The sequence below is a fragment of the Manis javanica genome, chromosome 3 (genome assembly GCF_040802235.1).
Source record: "Manis javanica isolate MJ-LG chromosome 3, MJ_LKY, whole genome shotgun sequence".
Taxonomy (NCBI): domain Eukaryota; kingdom Metazoa; phylum Chordata; class Mammalia; order Pholidota; family Manidae; genus Manis; species Manis javanica.
Window position 1 is genome coordinate 185,376,827 of NC_133158.1, and position 21,169 is coordinate 185,397,995.

Below are 21,169 nucleotides of genomic sequence, written 5' to 3' on the forward strand. Positions count from 1 at the left end.
TTAAGTCTAATTGGTTTACAGTACTGCTCAAGTCTTCATTCCTTCTATTCATGACTTCCTGTCTAGTGTCCCTATCCATTATTGAAAGTGGGATATTTAAGTATCTAAGTATTAATATTAAATTGTGTATTTGTCTTTTTAATAATGTCAAAGCTAAAGGAAGTTAATACTTTATAATGGATTGGAAGAACATGCAATCATTGGCAATGGGTGTTGCTCTATTTCTTTGGAGGATCAAAGCAAGGATGCTTTTTGAAATAATTTTTGCATTCAGCTTATATAATAATCCTTTGAATAGCATCTAATATGGTTTGTTTTTACATCCATTCTTCAGCAACCTAAACATCTAAATCTATAGCTGTAACATAAACCTCAAGTGTATATAAATCATATACTTATTTTTCTCAACTAGACTATTATACAAGTAAACAAACTGCCTAGCAAATATTTGTAATCACATTGATTTACTCAGTTAAAAATGTATATTCCTTAAATTTTCTAGGCTTTATTCATTATTCAACAGTCCTTTTGCTTTCCCAGTGCAAAAATACTTCTCAGTTTCCAGAGAAGTAATTCTAAACTTCTAACTCAATTTTGAAATTCTTAAATGTATTTCATACCAATTCTTTTCATGTCTTTTTTAAGAATTCATATTATATTTGCCTGTCATAATTATTCTTCTGCCTCTCCACAATATCTAAAACATAATGAACACAGATCTAGAGATAGATAGCACTTGCAACTTTTTTTAAGGATAGTATAATTTTGTGAAACTAGAGACTCAAACTAATTTAGAAGAATTGGTTCTATCTCAAACCCTTTTATAATTGTAGACATCAATTCCCACTAATCTATGCTAATTCTACACTTTTCAGTCTGCATATCATTCTTTTTGATTGAGAATATAGCTTTATAATTTGAGTTGAGGAATAAAAGTACAAGAGGAGATAAATAATAAGAAAATAAAGAATCTCTCTTTTCTTACACTTTCCTCCTAGTCAACTTGTTGACAATATCTTCAATAAGAAATTGCAGGTGAAAGATGAATAGCTTCAGTGTTCTGCAAAGAAATAGTCAAGTCCATAAAATTTGACTTGGAAATTTGAAGCCATCACTTTGTAGTGCTTCATAGTTTTAATAAGGCATAAGCATATGAGAATAACACTTCTATTTAAAATAACTAAAAGCATTCATAGTCACATATTGTTTGAAAGGAGAAATTACATGGTACACAATTAAGAGAACAAACCTGTTTTATGACTTCTGATGAGTTTCTAAACATAGCCACCTCACTGTTTGGTTGATGATATTGTACATGGGGTTTTATGTCTAGAAATTAAAATCATTGTCTTGTTTAAGAAGTGTTCCCTGAAAGCATTTAGCAGAATTTTCCAAATAGAAATAGTATTACTTTTTAAATATAGTAGATCTATAATTTCTCTCAATATGGTTGAGAGATACACTGACATATTCAATCTCAAAATATGATGCTCAGAAATGGTACAACCTCATTTTTGTGGTCTTTCAAAAAAAATGCATGACCACTTTTCAATCTTGAAATATATTAGACAAAGCCAAGTCAAGGGACATTCATTAAAGTAACTGAACAACACTCTTTAAAAATGTAAAAAACACAAAAAGATATGGGAAGATGAAACACGTATTATAGGCTGAAAGAAACAAAGTTACATGGGGTCCTGATAGGGTCCTGAACAGAAAAAGGGCATTATTTGAATTTCAACAGCTTCATCTCTGTTGGTCAATTTCCTTTTTCATTATCCATGTTAGCAAAACGTCACGTGGGTTTATTACTAGGAGGGAAGGAGGCAACACAATCACATGCCGTGCTGACTGTGTGTGACCTGAGTAACATGCACAGAGGCTGATGATCTCTTTAAGACTTTGAAAAAAGATGATATCATTAGTGATAGATCATCATGCATAGGTATTATTTACTTAGTAATTTGTGTGCTAAAGCTGTAATAGTGAATTGTGTACCTCACACAGTTTCTTAGTTAAGAGTCCATGGTAACTAAAAAAATTGGACCATGCTGTTAGAAGACTGGTATTACAAACTAAACCATAATAACTAAAACTCATGCTTATCAACATCACTTAAAGCAAGTATTGGCCCTAATTTCTACAACAGAAAGTATGTGAGATTTGTAAAACATGTCATTTTCATAAACATTTTCCAATAGTGATTAATAAACAAGAGATCTATAGAATCTTAGTGAGATTGGTACATAATATGTGTTCTTCTATGCCTCTGGAGCTCAGAAGAGTGATTTCAGAGGTTCAATATAATTAATATCATGTTTTTTGATTACCTGATTTTTTATGTAATAAGATTACAGTTAGTCAAATATTACTAAAAGTAGCATGTATTCAACTCATAAAAATTCAAAATGATCTGTATTTTTGTTGAAATGTAGTTGATATACAGTATATTTGTTTCCCATATACAACATAGTGATACAACAGTTAAATACATTACTAAATGCTCACTATGCTAAGTGTAGTTACTATCAACATACAATTATAATATTATTATTTTTTTATATAGTTTCTTTTTTTTGAGAGGGCATCTCTCATATTTATTGATCAAATGGTTGTTCACAACAATAAAATTCTGTATAGGGGACTCAATGCACAATCATTAATCAACCCCAAGCATAATTCTCAACAGTCTCCAATCTTCTGAAGCATAACGAACAAGTTCTTACATGGTGAACAGGTTCTTACTTAGTGAATAAGTTCTTACATGGTGAACAGTACAAGGGCAGTCATATCACAGAAACTTTCACTTTTGATCACACATCATGAACTATAAACAATCAAGTCAGATATGATTATTCATTTGATATTTATACTTGATTTATATGTGAATCCCATATTTCTCCCTTGTTATTATTATTATTATCTTTAATAAAATGCTGAAGTGGTAGGTAGATGCAAGATAAAGTTAGAAAACATAATTTAGTGCTGTATGAGGGCAAATGTAGATGATCAGGTCTGTGCCTATAGACTAAGTATTAATCCAAGCTAGACAAGGGCAACAAAACATCCACGGATGCAGAAGATTTCTCTCAAAGCATGGGGGGTGAGGTTCTAAGCCTCACCTCTGTTGATACCCAATTTCTCACCTGATGGCCCCCCTGCGATTGTGCCTTTTTTAGGTTGTTCCTCCCTTGAGGAATCTTACCCGTCTCTGGCTAACCAGTCATCTTCCGGAGCCATACACGGAAATGTAAAGTTGGTAAGTGAGAGAGAAGCAATATTGTTTGAAAAGGTTAGCTTTTTACTTCTTTGCAGATTTATGCCCTGTGGCTTCTATGCCCAGCATTTGTCTTGAGGTATCTTTACCACTTGGAAAAATTATGATACTCAGTAATTTTCAATATGAGGCATGAATTCTATGAAAGGGTTGTAATTAGGAAGGAAGAAGAAAAGTTATAGAAGAAGCAGACGGAAGAAAACATGGGAAGATTGATTATTTCTTTGACATATCTTCTCGTAGAGTAACATAAGCATGTATAGGTTTTAACAAACTACTAATTAAATTGTGTACACACATTAACAGAATAGGAATACAGACACATAACAAAAGCAGACCTACAATTACCAGCCATATCCAGTGAAACCAAGAAAACCAGTTAGGTACCGTACGCATTTGTGAAAACTTATCAATAATATGATGGATATTGTCGAACTGAATTTGAATAGTTTGAGAAAAATCAGACAAATTGAAACAACACATTTCCAGGAACTGTTCACATCCCATATGTTCTTTTTGCAGTAGATAGTCTATAGTCGCATGATTTTGGAGCACTGCAACTTGCACTTTTCCTAATTCTTGGTTGAGTTCCGAAAATATAGATCCAGTCAAATTTGTTGTTTTACTGTATGCACAGGCCAGCTTAGGTATCTCCTTCTGTATTCCAATGGCAAGTCCAGGAACCAACAGGATGAATGCAGCTACAACTGCAGCAGCGCCAGGATCTTTGTTGAAGTTTTTTGATGATCATCTTCTGGAATGACTCTACCAGAGGATGTTGATGGTGGAAGTTCTTCCTCATATCATATCTTAATTCATTTTCTGGGTCACCAAATTAGGCTTTGATCACACAGGAACTGCTTTTATTTTTTAATAGAAAGGAATATTATCAGAAAAATATACTTCCATAGTTGATCATCTGACACCCTTTAAAAGATCAAAATTAAGGATATGTAAAGCATGCATTAATCATTGATTTGAAGTTAGTTTTATCCTATCAGGGACTAATCCCCCTTTTATTTCTCTTTTTTTTTGTTCTCATTAATCTACAATTACATGAAGAATATTATGTTTACTGGGCTCTCCCCTACACCAAGTCCCCCCCCAACAAACCCCATTACAGTCACTGTCCATCAGCATAGCAAAATGTTATAGAATCACTACTTGTCTTCTCTGTGTTGCACAGCCCTCCCCTTTCTCCCACCCCCCACATTATGCATGCTAATCATAATATCCCCTTTCTTCTTTCCCCCCCTTATCCCTCCCTACCCACCCATCCTCCCCAGTCCCTTTCCCTTTGGTACCTGTTAGTCCATTCTTGGTTTCTGTGAAACTGCTGCTGTTTCGTTCCTTCAGTTTTTCCTTTGTTCTTATACTCCACAGATGAGTGAAATCATTTGGTATTTCTCTTTCTCTGATTGGCTTATTTCATTGAGCATAATACCCTCTAGCTCCATCCATGTTGTTGCAAATGGTAGGATTTGTTTTCTTCTTATGGCTGAATAATACTCCTTTGTGTATATGTACCATGAATTCTTTATCCATTCACCTACTGATAGACACTTAAGTTGCTTCCAATTCTTGGATATTGTAAATAGAGCTGTGATAAACATAGAGGTGCATCTGTCTTTTTCAAACTGGAGTGATGCATTCTTAGGGTAAATTCCTAGGAGTGGAATTCCTGGGTCAAATGGTAAGTCTATTTTGAGCATTTTGAGGAAACTCCATACTGCTTTCCACAATGGTTGAACTAATTTACATTCCCACCAGCAGTGCAGGAGGGTTCCCCTTTCTCCACAACATCACCAACATTTGTTGTTGTTTGTCTTTTGGACGGTAGCCATCCTTACTGGTGTGAGGTGATATGTCATTGTGGTTTTAATTTGCATTTCTCTGATAACTAGTGATGTGGAGCATCTTTTCATGCGTCTGTTGGCCATCTGAATTTCTTTTTTGGAGAACTGCCTGTTCAGTCCCTCTGACCATTTCTTAATTGGATTATTTGTGTTTTGTTTGTTGAGGTGGGTGAGCTCTATATATATTTTGGCTATCAGGCCTTTATCAGATCTGCCATTTACAAATATATTCTCCCATACTGTAGGGTACCTTTTTGATCTATTGATGGTGTCTTTTTCTGTACAGAAGCTTTTCAGCTTGATATAGTCCCACTTGTTCATTTTTGCTGTTGTTTTCCTTGCTCGGGGAGATGTGTTCAAGAAGAGGTCACTCATGTTTATGTCTAAGAGATTTTTGCCTATGTTTTTTTCTAAGAGTTTAATGGTTTCATGACTTATGTTCAGGTCTTTGATCCATTTCAAATTTACTTTTGTGTATGGGGTTAGGCAATGGGCCAGTTTCATTCTCCTACATGTAGCTATCCAGTTTTGCCAGCACCATCTGTTGAAGAGACTGTCACTTTGCCATTGTATGTCCATGGCTCCTTTATCAAATATTAATTGACCATATATGTTTGGGTTAATGTCTGGAGTACCTATCTGTTTCACTGGCCTGTGGCTCTGTTCTGGTGCCAGTACCAAATTGTCTTGATTACTATGGCTTTGTAGTAGAGCTTGAAGTTGGGGAGTGAGATCCCCCCCACTTTATTCTTCATTCTCAGGATTGCTTTGGCTATTCGGGTTCTTTGGTGTTTCCATATGAATTTTTGAACTATGTGTTCCAATTCATTGAAGAATGTTGCTAGTAATTTGATAGGGATTGCATTAGGTCTGTATATTGCTTGGCCAGGATGGCCATTTTGATGATATTAATTCTTTCTAGCCAAGAGCATGGGATGAGTTTCCATTTGTTAGTGTCCCCTCCTATTTCTCCTAAGAGTGTCTTGTAGTTTTCAGGGTATGAGTCTTTCACTTCTTTGGTTAGGTTTATTCCTAGGGATTTTATTCTTTTTGATGCAACTGTGAATGGAGTTGTTTTCCTGATTTATCTTTCTATTGGTTCATTGTTAGTGTATAGGAAAGCCACAGATTTCTGTGTGTTAATTTTATATCCTGCAACTTTGCTGTATTCCGATGTCAGTTCTAGTAAATTTGGAGTGGAGTCTATAGGGTTTTTTATGTACAATATCATGTCATCTGCAAATAGTGAAAGTTTAACTTCTTCTTTACAAATCTGGATTCCTTGTATTTCTTTGTTTTGTCTAATGGCCGTGGCCAGGACCTCCAGTACTATGTTAAATAACAGTGGGGAGAGTGGGCATCCCTGTCTTGTTCCCAATCTCAGAGGAAAAGCTTTTAGCTTCTCACTGTTCAGTATGATGTTGGCTGTGGGTTTACCATATATGGCCTGTATAATGTTGAGGTACTTGCCCTCTATACCCATTTTGCTGAGAGTTTTTATCATGAATGAATGTTGAATTTTGTCAAATGCTTTTTCAGCATCTATGGAGATGATCATGTGGTTTTTGTCCTTCTTTTTGTTAATGTGGTGGATGATGTTGATGGATTTTCGAATGTTGTACCATCCTTGCATCCCTGGGATGAATCCCACTTGGTCATGGTGTATGATCCTTTTGATATATTTTTGAATTTGGTTTGCTAATATTTTATTGACTATTTTTGCATCTACATTAATCAGGGATATTGGTCTGTAATTTCCTTTTTTGGTGGGGTCTTTGCCTGGTTTTGGTATTAGGGTGATGTTGGCTTCATAGAATGAGTCTGGGAGTAGTGCTTCCTCTTCTATTTTTTGAAAACTTTAAGGAGAATGGATATTATGTCTTCTCTGTGTGTCTGATAAAATTCCGAGATAAATCCATCTGGCCCGGGGGTTTTGTTCTTGGATAGTTTTTTGATTACCATTTCAATTTCTTTGCTTGTAATTGGTTTGTTTAACTTTTGTGTTTCTTCCTTGGTCAGTCTTGGAAGGTTGTATTTTTCTAGGAAGTCGTCCATTTCTTCTAGGTTTCCCAGCTTGTTAGCACATAGGTTTTCATAGTTGTCTTTAATAATTCTTTGTATTTCTGTGGAGTCTGTTGTGATTTTTCCATTCTCATTTCTGATTCTGTTGATGTGTGTTGATTTTCTTTTTCTCTTAATAAGGTTGGCTAGAGGCTTATCTATTTTGTTTATTTTCTCAAAGAACCAGCTCTTTGTTTCATTGATTTTTTCTATTGTTTTATTCTTCTCAATTTTGTTTATTTCTTCTCTGATCTTTATTATGTCCCTCCTTCTACTGACTTTAGGCCTCATTTTTTCTTGTTTTTCCAGTTTTGATAATTGTGATGTTAGACTATTCATTTGGGATTGTTCTTCCTTCTTTAAGTGTGCCTGGATTGCTATATACTTTCCTCTTAAGAATGCTTTCACTGCATCCCACAGAAGTTGGGGCTTTGTGTTGTTGTTGTCATTTGTTTCCATATATTCCTTCATCTCTATTTTAATCTGTTTGCTGATTTGTTGATTATTTATGAGCATGTTGTTAAGCCTCCATGTGTTTGTGAGCCTTTTTGTTTTCTTTGTCTAATTTATTTCTAGTTTTATACCTTTGTGGTCTGAAAAGTTGGTTGGTAGGATTTCAATCTTTTGGAATTTACTGAGGCTCTTTTCGTGTCCCAGTATATGGTCTATTCTGGACACCATGTGCACTTGAGAAGAATGTGTATCCTGTTGCTTTTGGATGTAGAGTTCTATAGATGTCTATTAGGTCCATCTGTTCTAGTGTGTTGTTCAGTGCCTCTGTGTCCTTACTTATTTTCTGCCCAGTGGATCTATCCTTTGGGGTGAGTGGCGTGTTGAAATTTCCTAAAATGAATGCATTGCATTCTTTTTCCCCCCTTAGTTCTGTTAGTATTTGTTTCACATATGCTGGTGCTCCTGTGTTGGGTGCATATATATTTAGAATAGTTATATACTCTTGTTGGACTGAGCCCTTTATCATTATGTAATGTCCTTCTTTATCTCGTTACTTTCTTTGTTTTGAAGTCTATTTTGTCTGATACTAGTACTGCAACCCCTGCTTTCTTCTCTCTGTTGTTTGCCTGAAATGTTTTTCTATTCCTTGACTTTTAGTCTGTGTATGTCTTTGGGTTTGAGGTGAGTTTCTTGTAAGTAGCATATAGATGGGTCTTGCTTTTTTATCCATTCTATTAATCTGTGTCTTTTGATTGTTGCATTCAGTCCTTTTACATTTAGGGTGAGTATTGAAAGATATGTACTTATTGCTATTGCACGCTTTAGATTCGTGGTTACTGAAGGTTCAAGGTTAGCCTCTTTAGTATCTTACTGCCTAACTTAACTCGCTTATTGAGGTGTTATATACACTGTCTGGAGATTCTTTTCTTCTCTCCCTTCTTATTCTTACTCCTCCATTCTTTATATGTTGGTTGTTTTATTCTTTGCTCTTTCATGATTGTTTTAACTGCTTTTAGTGGGTAGTTGATTTTATTTTTTGCCTTTAGTTAGTATTTGGTTGGTCTGCTTTCTTTTCTGTGATTTTATTTTCTCTGGTAACATCTGTTTAGTCTTAGGACTGCTCCCTTCTAGAACATTCCCTGTAAAATACCCTGTAGAGGTGGTTTGTGGGAGGCAAATTCCCTCAATCTTTGCTTGTCTGGGAATTGTTTAATCCCTCCTTTATATTTAAATGATAATTGTGCTGGATACAGTATCCTTTGTTCAAGGCCATTCTGTTTCATTGCAATAAATATATCATGCCATTCTTTTCTGGCCTGTAAGGTTTCTGTTGAGAAGTCTGATGATAGCCTGATGGGTTTTCCTTTATAGGTGACCTTTTTCTCTCTAGCTGCCTTTAAAACTCTGTCCTTTTCCTTGATATTTGCTTGTTTAATTATTATGTGTCTTGGTGTTGTCCTCATTGGGTCCTTTCTGTTTGGAGTTCTGTGTATTTCCATGGTCTGTTTGATTATTTCCTCCCCCAGTTTGGGGAAATTTTAGGAATTATTTCTTCAAAGGCACTTTCTATCCCTTTTTCTCTTCTTCTTCTGGTACCCCTATGATATGGATATTTTTCCTTTTCGATTGGTCACACAGTTCTCTTCATATTGTTTCATTTCTGGAGATCCTTTTATCTCTCTCTGTGTCTGCTTCTATGCGTTTCTGTTCTCTGGTTTCTATTCCATCAATGGCCTCTTACATCCCATCCATTCTGCTTATAAATCCTTCCAGAGTTTGTTTCACTTCTGTAATCTCCTTCCTGGCATCTGTAATCTCCCTCCGGACTTCATCCCTTCACTCTTGTATATTTCTCTGCATCTCCGTCAGCATGTTTATGATTTTTATTTTGAATTCTTTTTCAGGAAGACTGGTTAGGTCTGTCTCCTTCTCTGGTGTTGTCTCTATGATCTTGGTCTGCCTGTAATTTTGCCTTTTCATGGTGATAGCGAGTTTGCAGAGCTGGCACTAGTGACGGCTGGGAGAACTTCCCTTCTTGTTGATTTGTGGCCTTCCTCTACTGGGTGAACAGCTACCTCTAGTGGCTTGTGCTGGGCAGCTGTGTGCAGAAAGGGCTTCTGATTCCTGCCCGGCTGCAATGTAGTTTATCTCCTCTGTCTGCTGTGGGCGTGGCCTGCCTCGGGCTGCTGCTCCGATATGGTAGAGCCGTGTTGGAGGGGGAATAGCCGGGAGCTGTTTATGTCTGTGAGGGGCCTCTGTTCTCCCCTGCTATCCAGGGGTTTAGGGTGCCTGGAGTTCCCTGCTGCTGGACTAAGTGTCCCAGGATGCTTCCATCCGGTTTTGGGGTCCCTGTCCCTTTAAGACTTCAAAAAAGCACTCGCTCTTCATTGTTCCCAGGGCACCGGCTGCAGGGACCCTGTCACATGTCTCACTGTCCTGTTTCCCTAGTATCTAGGACCCCACGCATACACTGTGTCTGCACTCTGGTGCGGATGTCTAGGGCTGGCTATTTAGCAGTCCTGGACTCCCTCTCTCTCCCCGCTCCAACTCCTCTCCTCCCACCCAGAGCTGGGGTGTGGTGCCAGGGCTTGTATCTTACCCCCTTTGCAAGGCACTGTTTTCTTACACGTGTGGATGTGTTTGGTTGTTGTCCTGTGTCTTCTGGTCTCTCTTTTAGTAAGAGCTGTCTTTGTTGTATTTTCAAAAATATATGTGGTTTTGGGAGGAGATTTCTACTGCTCTGCTCATGCCACCATCTTGCCTCCGCTCTCTGAATTATAATATTATTGACTGTTTTCCCTATGCTGTACTGTCATTCCCATGAGTAATTTGTTTTACAATTGGAAATTTGTACCTCTTTAGCCTCTTTACTTATTTCACCCATCTTTCCACTGCTTTTCCCTATGACACCCAGCAGTGTTATTTTTAAATGAGTTAACGCAAAGACAACTGCCTGCTATGACTAATCAACTGGGAAATGTTGGCAACATTGATAACAGCTTTCTTACATTCTAGTTCCATGAATGAAAGTGTATTGACACTGAAATCTTAAATCATTTTTCAATTCAATATACAGAGTTAAATAAATCACATTGCTCATATCGAAAAATTCAATTTAAGGCATTGGTCCTATGAGGTATTTTTTAAATGTGCAAAAGCTGGTAGGTATTCCTAATTAATTAAATATTTTGTTTTCTCCTCTCAGCAATCAACTTAGCCATGAAGAACACTAACATAATAATTAAGACTTCATATAATACATACTTTTAACACTAATAAGCTCTTTTATATCAGTTACAAAACAATATACAGAATTGTTTCATTTTTAATACACTATCATCGAGTATGTAGAACACATTAGGATTGGGTTGAGTTCAACATGATAGATGATCACAGATAGTAATTGTTGGGAAAATAAGTGAAAGATCAAGAAGAGAATGCAAGGCTCTTCTGTGTTCCTGTTATCCCACAGATGGGTGTGCCCTAGTCAGGAACTGGAATAGGACACTCAGTGGAATTGCAGTTGCAAAGATTCAGCCCTTTTAGTCTATCTTCTACTTATAACCTTTTCAGGAGGGTATACATAGACTACTGGGCCAGGCAGTCAGGATTTAGATATTACCTCTTTAGCCACTTTTTCTTGGAAACACAGCTTCCCAGCACCTTTTGTCCCTGGGAGAAATAACAGCCTGTATAGCCTGTGGGGATGAGCTGCTGGTCTTGGGGAGTCAGTTAGCAGCAGTTCACTGACAGAAGGCACAGGGCCAGGGTGGTTCCAGTTATTTTTATAAACTGAGGCACACAGAACATTAGAGGCAGGAGAAATGCAGAACAGACATCCTTTCTTTTAATGTTTTCCTGTTCTTGTCAGCATCCTTCCAATAGCACTGGTCCACCCCAGCATTTGCCTTCATTTGACCTGCAGGGACCAGGCTCCCATGAGCTTTCAAGTGGTTTGGGCTCCCTTCTCAGCTGCCTGGACCCCAGATCTCATGGTGTTTTTTCTCTGGGACCTTGACTTAGTTTCTTTAATTACCAAATTTTGAATTTTGATCTATGAATACTATAGTTAAAATGTGTTGAGGAGATGGAGATCATGTGTGTGTGTGTGTAGGCGGTGTGTTGAGGAATGGTGAGCCAGATCTCAGTCTGCAAAGTGAGAAGTGAAAAACAAAAACAAAAGAAATTTTAAATGGAGAGAAATGCAATAAATAGCAACACAAATGTTGGGGACTGCCTTTGTCTTCTCACCTGCTTGTAGGCAGAATGGGAAAGCACCTTCCCCCATGTCTGAACGCAACAAGGGAAAGCACCAGCTTAAGAACAACCGGTGCAGTCCTTGGAAGTTATCTGTCCACAGAAACATATCTTGTCCTCGAAGACGAGCCAAGACTCCTCACTCTGAAAATAGGGAGACCTTGAAGATGTGTGGAAACACCACCCTTGCTTCTGGCTATGCCCTTCCCCCACTTGCTGATATGGCGGGAATGGAGAACAAAGAATATTCTGTTTACACATTCCATGAGCAACTAACTGGAACCCTGCTGAGCCTACCTTTGCCCGGCTACTGCTGACGTCAATACTGTGCTTGATTGTCTATTGGATAATGCTATGTCCTGGAATCATGTAACCCTGCTGCATTTTATAAACCCTGGACCTTTAATAAATACCAACCTAAGACAGGGAGTGGTCAACAGAGGACTATGGCCCCATGATGGGTAAGGATTTACTTCAACCATACAACCTAAGACAGGCACATACCTTGACCCAGTCTGAGTTAGGCTGGTTGTTTTATTAAAGAAAAAAGGGGGAGATGTTGGGGACCGCCTTTGTCTTCTCACCTGTTTGTAGGCAGAATGGGAAAGCACCTTCCCCCATGTCTGAACGCAGCATGGGAAAACACCAGCTTGAGAACAACCGGCGCAGTCCTTGGAAGTTATCTGTCCACAGAAACATATCTTGTCCTTGAAGACGAGCCAAGACTCCTCACTCTGAAAATAGGGAGACATTGAAGATGTGTGGAAACACCGCCCTTGCTTCTGGCTATGCCCTTCCCCCACTTGCCAATGTGGCAGGAATGGAGAACAAAGAACATTCTGTTTATGCATTCCATGAGCAACTTACTGGAACGCTGCTGAGCCTACCTTTGCCCGGTTACTGCTGACATCAATACTGTGCTTGATTGTCTATTGGATAATGCTATGTCCTGGAATCATGTAACCCCACTGCATTTTATAAACCCTGGACCTTCAATAAAGTTTTGCTGGCGATGCATGGGAGCATCAGCCCTCCCAGTTCTTTCTGTCTTTCTTTCTTTTCTTCACCCCCCTTCCGCACTTCAGGACCTGCTCGACTAGGCGCGGCTGGACCGTGACAAGTGGTGCCCGAACAGGGACCTGAAGGAGAGGGAGAAGGTGAGGGCCACCACGAGGCCAATAGAGAAGAGAAAGCCCTGGCCAGGGTAACCAGAGAAGACGCGCAAGAGAAGAGGCACAAGAAACGTGGACGTGGTAAGTGAATTTTTCTGGGAGTCCAATACGGGACAGGCAGGGAGCAAACAGTTATATGTTTGCGGGCTAAAGAGGTTGTTAGCCGCCAGAGGAATTAAAGTAGGGAAACCCCAATTAGAAATATTTTTAGATTTTATTGAGAAAGTGTGCCGTTAGTTCCCGGAAGAAAGGACAGTAGACATAGAATTGTGGAATGAGGTAGGAAAGGGACTTCAATCTTATTATTCTACCCATGGTCCAAAAAAGGTTCTGGTGGACACATTTGGCCTGTGGACCTTAATTAGAGACTCTTACATGACTTAAGGCAAATTAATGCAGTTCTTAAACCTATGGGACCTTTACAACAAGGCCTCCCTTTTCTGGCTATGATTCCAAAAGACTGGAATATGGCTATCATTGACCTTAAAGATTGCTTTTTCACCTTGCTCCCCATTCAAAGCAGTCCTCCTAGCCCTGCGTTACTTCCTCCTGTGTAATGTAAATACAGCCTGTGATTAAGCTGAACCCTCAGATCAACATGTAAATAGCTCCATTCTATTAACTGCTTTCCTTAGAGGCAATAATCCTGGAGCTAAGCATTTCCTCCTCAGCAGCCCCAGGGAAGCCAAAGAAGCTTGTGACTCAGATCAGGGCTAGTAGGGAAAAGTCACACAGTCCCTGCATTTATCAGAGAGGCAGGGGCGTCTTGAGGAATGACTAAAGCTCGGGCAGAACAAAACTAGGAAAACTAACTGAGAGCAGTTGGATCCCTAAACTCTAAAAAGAAGTATCTTATCTTCTGCACACAAACCTGGCCCCAGTACAAACTCTCTGATTAGAGAGGCTTGGCCCCTAAAAAAGGTATGCAATATAATGTTATGCAGCTAAATATATAGAGTGTATTCTTGAAAACTTAAGTACTTTTAATCAAATAAACTAAGAAGAAAGAAGACCATTGAGTATTAGAAACTCAAATCTTTATGTCAGTTTGTCTGTATATGTATTTATATGAAGAGTGTTGTTAACTGTAGTCATTATGTCTCAGTCTGTATGTTTGTGTGTCTAAGTGTGTAACAAAAAAAATATTTTCTACCTCCGGAAGGTATTAATAAAATTGATTTAAAAACAACTGCTTGTGAAAATTGGGCATTCTAAAACTTCCAGAAAATCTAATAAAAAAATATTATGCATTAATGCTAATTTAAGCTTAACTGAAATGGACATGTCCTTATAGTTATTAGCTGCCAAAGTTTACTTAAAGTCATTTAAGTTGATATTACCTGTTAAATATTCCAAGAAAATACTTAAAGAAAGGCTTGACTTTGATGTGTGGTGAAAGTTTTATAAGTAATTTAGCATGGTTGCTAAAAATAAGTAAACAAGTGTAGCAAATAAACTTTTTAATAATAATACTGTATTAATCTATAACAATGTATATATCTGCAAGCCTAAGAATTTTTGTGGTAACCAATATTCTTAAAGTTTGCTAAGCTATATAGACATATTTTGTACTTAATGAGAAATTGTGCTATAAGGCACATTTCTAAAAATGATAAAATATGTTCATAAATGTATCAATCTGAAGAATGCTAGTGTAACAGTTTCCAATGATATATTTTTCAGTGTTCTCTGAAAGTTAAAGTATCAAATAGTTTTAAGTTCTAATGAAAACTACTTGATATAATAAGGAAAATATTTTAGTATGTTAAAGATGTGTGTGTTAATAAGAGAAAGTAAAAAGAATGGAAATTAGTTTTGTTGAGAGTAAAAGAAGGTTAGTTGTTCTAAAGTATAGCTATTTATTTAAAGGGAGACAGAGACAAAGAGAGAGAGCAGTGTGGTGCATCAGCGTGGTGCCTTTTGTTGTGGCAGATCAGCTCAGCCTGTTGCTTTGGGGGAGAGTCAAGATGTTTAGAGATATGGTGGGATAAACCCAGCCAAGCCCCAGGCAAGCCCAGGCATAGTTATCACCGGCTTGTGTGCTTGGGACCATAGGGCAAATGAAGAATAAATTACTATATTCTTACAGATATAATCATGCTGTATTAAATTAAAGCAAGTGAGTCTTAATATCGAGAACACAGCAAAATTGGAATTTTGTTTTCAGTTGGAAAGACAAAGTATTCTTTAACTGTTAGTCTGCTCTTAATATTGAAAGATTGCAAAGGGTTCTCTAATTGTTTTATTAAAACAGTTTCTTATGCTTAAAGTCTTAATGAATTGTCTGAGTATTTAAGAAAATAAGATCTTAATATTAAAAAGACTAAGCTAAGTGTTAACAACTATGTAACCTGCATTTGCTTTTAAACTTTCTTACTATCATTCTAGTTAAATAATAAGTGTTATTTAATAACTATAATTCTATTTAGGCAAGTGCCTTAAAAACTTTTGACAGCTTCCCAAAACCAAAATTTAAAAAGGTATTTTTACCTCTCAATTAACTCTGATATTTTCCAGAGGGCCCCTGGTACATATCAGTAGAATTTCTTCTCATCAAAGAAAATATTTGACTAATTTGGCTTATTTACCTGGTATATACTCACCTAAAAAGTGCTGTCAAAAAGAATAATGCTCAATTTTATTACTGAGTGTTTTGGTACATAAATATACAAACTTCCATATATCAACTATCTTACAGTAAGTTCTCATCAAATCTTTAACCATTGTCATTTGTAAATCTTTTCTTGTTTATAATCACTGTTTAATTACTACTAAACTAGTGAAGAACTAGATTTCAGCAAATTGAGTATTGGTTACTTAGGATTGAGTAAACTAAGGAAAAATGATTTTGTAGCTTCTTGTTTCAAGTGTTGCTGATAAAATGTTTGAAGCTTTATCTCTTAAGCTGACTGACAATGCTCCAGTTTACCTCTCCCCTGTGTTACATACATTTTTTTCAGCTATATAACATTACTCATAATACAGGCATTTCATACAATTCTACAAGTCAAGCTCTCATTGAATATTGTCACATTATTCTTAAACATTATTTATTAATACAAAGAGGGGGGATTACTCCCTGATATGATAAAATTAGTTGCAAGCTGAAGATTGGTGCATGCTTTACATATCCTTAATTTTGATCTTCTGGAGGGTGATAGATGGTCAGTGGTAGAGGTACATTTTTCTGATAATATTTCCTTTTCTGAAACAACAACAGTTCCTGTGTAATAGTCTCCAATGAGTTCTTCACTATGGCATAAAGATCATATCAAGGTGTGTGGGGCAAGGGGTTTGCTTGTGTTTTTACAGAGGATCAATGCTTGATCTGGCCGCCCAGAAAATGAATTCAGATACGATATGAAGGAGAACTTCCAACATCAACATCCTTTGGAGGAGTCATTCCAGAAGGTGACCATCAAAAAACCTCAACAAAAGTCTGCATGTCAAACACGGAAAACTGAAGCCCACTAAATAATAGTATTTTTTTTTTTTATTTCCAATAATGGCACTTATGTATGTACATACTACAGAAGAAATGTATAGACACATGATAGAGGAAAACTTAGATAGAATGATATTGCTGATTGGTCTGTTAGAAATGGTGATCATTATGATATTTATAAAGCAGTTTTGTCCCGAGAAGATATTGGCAGTTATACTTGTGAAAAGTTTCAAAAAAGAACTCCTGTCATATTGTATAAGAGAATTAGGTGTATTTAAATATATCACTCATTCCAGAAAATAATTTTTCCTCACCTAACTTGTAGTTACAACAACTTGTGAGCCAAAAGTTGCACAAGTTATCTTTTTGTGTAGCAAGAAATTCCTCTATCAGTGAACTGTTGAAGAAGAATTTAATAGGCATAAGACTTTCTCCTATGGTGTTTACTAATATCTCAGGCATAAACATCACTCTTCTCCCTAAAGTGCTTGCGCCTGATGCCTAATTAAATTTACCTATTAATATTACTATAATTACTGATTGTGTATGTATTACTTGTACTCGTGTAGCCTCTTACTGCAATTGTGCAATCATTGTAAAATGGTCTTCTAGATATAGATTTCCAAATAGTTGGGTATTTTTGTGTGATAATGAAATATATTAAGCCCTTTCTCCACACTATCAAGGTGTTGATAGTGTAAGACGCATTCTTCCTGCTCTAATAGACCATCCTGAATATAAGCACAAGAGACTTCTCTGAGTTCTGCCATCTGACTGTGATGAAAACTTGAAACTTTAAGGTCCTGTCACTGTTGCAGTTGCAGCTGCATTCCTCCTGCCAGTTCCTAGACTTGTCATTGGAATGCTAAAGGAGATATCTAAGCTAGCCTGCGCATATAGCAAAACAAACTTGACTGCTTCTGTATTATCTGAACTCAACCAAGAACTGAGAGAATTGTGAGCTGCAGTGCTTCAGAATCGCGCTGCTGTGAACTGTCTGATGTTAAAAGAGCATGTAAGATGTGATCAGTTTCCAAGAATGTGCTGTTTCAATTTCTCAAACTACCCAAAATCAATTAGATGATATCCCTCATATTGTCAATAAGTTTTTACAAATACCTAAGCTATCTAACTAGTTTTCTTAATTTCATTAGATATAACTAGTAATTGTAAGTCTGCCTTTGTTATGTATCTGTATTCCTATTCTGTTAATTTGTGTATGCAATTTAACTAGTAGTTTGTCAAAACCTATATATATATATATATATTCAAGTTATGTCTGTCTTTTGACATGTTCGATCTCAGCCATGTAATGCATATTTCCCACAAAACTGGGTTACCATATAATCCACAAGGCCAAGGCATTGTGGAACATGCCCATGGCACCCTTAAAGCTCAATTGGAAAAAACAAAAAAAGGGGAGTTATATCCCCAGTCACCACAGAACCATTTAAATCATATCTTATTTGCAGCTAAAACTGCATCTGATATATTAAATCAGATAAAAGACATGTGCAAAGAACCCCTGAATAGTCTCTGGCACGCTGTCACACCTCTCTTAACCCTAAGCATTTGATGTCTTCTGTTGCTGTTACTAGGGCCTTGTGTCCCTCACAGCATGTAGAGACTCATCCAACAAGCCTTGAGACCTGCGTTATTTGAAATTGCAGATGGCCTCCCCCCACTTGAAAATGCATAATTCTAAAGTCAAGTATGGTAGCCAACTACGGGTAAGATATGGTTGAATTGTAAATACCAACCTAAGACAGGGAGTGGTCAACAGAGGACTATGGCCCCATGATGGGTAAGGATTTACTTCAACCATACAACCTAAGACAGGCACATACCTTGACCCAGTCTGAGTTAGGCTGGTTGTTTTATTAAAGAAAAAAGGGGGAGATGTTGGGGACCGCCTTTGTCTTCTCACCTGTTTGTAGGCAGAATGGGAAAGCACCTTCCCCCATGTCTGAACGCAGCATGGGAAAACACCAGCTTGAGAACAACCGGCGCAGTCCTTGGAAGTTATCTGTCCACAGAAACATATCTTGTCCTCGAAGACGAGCCAAGACTCCTCACTCTGAAAATAGGGAGACATTGAAGATGTGTGGAAACACCGCCCTTGCTTCTGGCTATGCCCTTCCCCCACTTGCCAATGTGGCAGGAATGGAGAACAAAGAACATTCTGTTTACGCATTCCATGAGCAACTTACTGGAACGCTGCTGAGCCTACCTTTGCCCGGTTACTGCTGACGTCAATACTGTGCTTGATTGTCTATTGGATAATGCTATGTCCTGGAATCATGTAACCCCACTGCATTTTATAAACCCTGGACCTTCAATAAAGTTTTGCTGGCGATGCGTGGGAGCATCAGCCCTCCCAGTTCTTTCTGTCTTTCTTTCTTTTCTTTGCCCCCCTTCTGCACTTCAGGACCTGCTCAACTAGGTGCGGCTGGACCGCGGCACACAAACATATTTAAAGATGTAGAAATTCATACTAAAACTTCGGATAAAAGAGTAGAAATGAAATGTTTTTGGGAATTCTAAATGGAGGGGATCAGTGGACATATTCTTAACAAATCTCACTGAATTATTTAATACTCTAAAGTAAATGCATGTTACATGTTGACATTCTGACAAAATAAAAACTAAAATAAGATACCTATTCAGGAAACTAATTCCATACAATGAAGGCTGAAGGGTCCCCACCAGTAAGATGGCAAACTTCCGGCTTCTCTTCGGGGTCCTCGGTTCCCACCGGTGCCACCTGAAGTCCAATCACCTCTCGCCCCCTCCCAATCCCAGCACATAGCCAACAGCCACCAGCCCCATAGAAGTAACACCACAATCACCCTATGCCCCTTCCTATATAACCCAGCACCTTTCCCTAATAAAGCGGAACTCTCCGGTGAATTGCTGTTGTGTGTCTCTCCTTTCCTTTCATTGGTGCTGAAACCTAGGAGACGGGACACCCCAACTGGGCCCCGTCTTCCCCCAACACCAGCAGCAGCTTGCCCTCGTCCTCTTTTTCCGGCGCTGGCTCATCACACTCACCACTCCTCTCTGGCCTTTAGGTAAGTTTTCCCCCCTGGGGTGGGCCACTCTTCCCTGAGCTATCGCAGTGCCATTGACCGTGATCGTCCGGCAAGGCCCTGATGCTCGGGGACGAGGAGGGAACGCTCCCCGCCTCAGGCCTTCACGGCTGCAGCAGATCCTCAGGCCGCTCCTCCAAAAGCCAAAAACCCCCGCCTCAGCTGAAACTTTTTAAGCAAAATCTCCCCAGGGTGGGCCACTCTTCTCTGAGCTATCGCAGTGCCATTGACCGTGATCGTCCGGCAAGGCCCTGATGCTCGGGGACGAGGAGGGAACACTCCCTGCCTCAGGCCTTCATGGCTGCGGCGGACCCTCAGGCCCCTCCCCCGACAGCCATAAATCCCCGCCTCAGGCCTTCATGGCTGCAGCGGACCCTCAGGCCCCTCCTCCAAAAGCCATAAACCCCCGCCTCAGGCCTTCACAGCTGAAGCAGACTCTCAGGCCCCCCCCCTCCAACAGCCATAAATGAGGTGACTCCTTTGCGGATGAGAACGCTCCCTTTCCCGCCCCCTCCTCCTTCTGTTCCATCCGCCGAAACCTGTTCGGTCTGCCGAAAACACCTAGTGCTAGGTACCTCGTGACTCCGGCACTCTGCCTTCTTAGGGAAGTCTGGGTGACGACCCACACTTCCCAAGAAATTCCAACTCGTATACAAGTTTCCGCAGACCACCAAGGATCATCGGGGACGCCCTTTATCTCCTTGTGGTCTGCCTCCAGTCCGAGGATCTCCGTTTGTCTTCCCCTGTTTGTCTCCTTCTCTGTCCTTTAGCCATGGGAGCCTCCTCATCCCTCCCTGAAAGTTCACCTCTTGAATGCCTGCTTAAGCATCTGGCTACCCTCTCCCTGATGCCTGATATAAAACCAAAACTTCTCCGTAAATATTGCTCCCAAGATTGGCCGACATACACCCTAGACAATAACAACCAATGGCCTGCAGGGGGAACTCTTGATCCTAACATCACTCGCAATCTCTTTAACTACTGCCAGCGCCTGAAAAAATGGAAGGAGGTTCCCTAAAGCGAAGCTTTTCGCCTCCTAGCTCAAAATCCCAGCCTCTGCACCACCTGCTCCCCGCCCCAAGTTCTCCTAGCCTGCAAGCCATCTCCCTCCCCTCCACACACTCCCAGTCCCTCTTCAATTACTTTTGACCCGGCCTACGAGCCTCCGCCATACAGACTTCCCCCTTCGGCCCCTCCCCCTCCTACAACCCCTCCACCCTCCGCCGCCGCTGCCGCCTCTTTCCCCACGGCAGAAGCTTCCCGTCCTCTCCCTTCCCCTTCTTCTCCTACAACAGCCCCTCCCCCTTCCTCTACCGCCGCCACCGCTGCCTCTTTCCCCGTGGCAGAAGCTTCCCATCCTCTCCCTTCCCCTACAACAGCCCCTCCCCCTTCCTCTATCGCCACCGCCGCCTCCACCCCCGCAGAAGCCTCCCATCCTCTCCCTTCCCCCTCCTCCACCATCTCCTCCTGCACCTCACCACCTCCTCCTCCGTCCCCCTCACCTTCCCCCCTCCCGCAAATCGAGCCTGAGCCTTTCAGCCCAGCCCCCTCTAACTAAG

At 39.4% G+C, this 21,169-nt stretch overlaps 1 long non-coding RNA gene across 2 annotated transcripts; it reads left to right on the forward strand.

The window, feature by feature from the left end:
- The first annotated feature begins 11,741 nt into the window (after window positions 1-11,741).
- On the forward strand, window positions 11,742-18,904 carry LOC118972024 (uncharacterized). 2 transcript variants are annotated; one of them, XR_012129593.1, is made up of 2 exons: window positions 11,742-13,157; window positions 16,367-18,904. It is a non-coding gene; the product is annotated as an uncharacterized lncRNA (long non-coding RNA). The 2 variants fall into 2 exon arrangements; XR_012129594.1 differs by having other exon boundaries at window positions 16,389-18,904.
- Window positions 18,905-21,169: the final 2,265 nt, after the last annotated feature.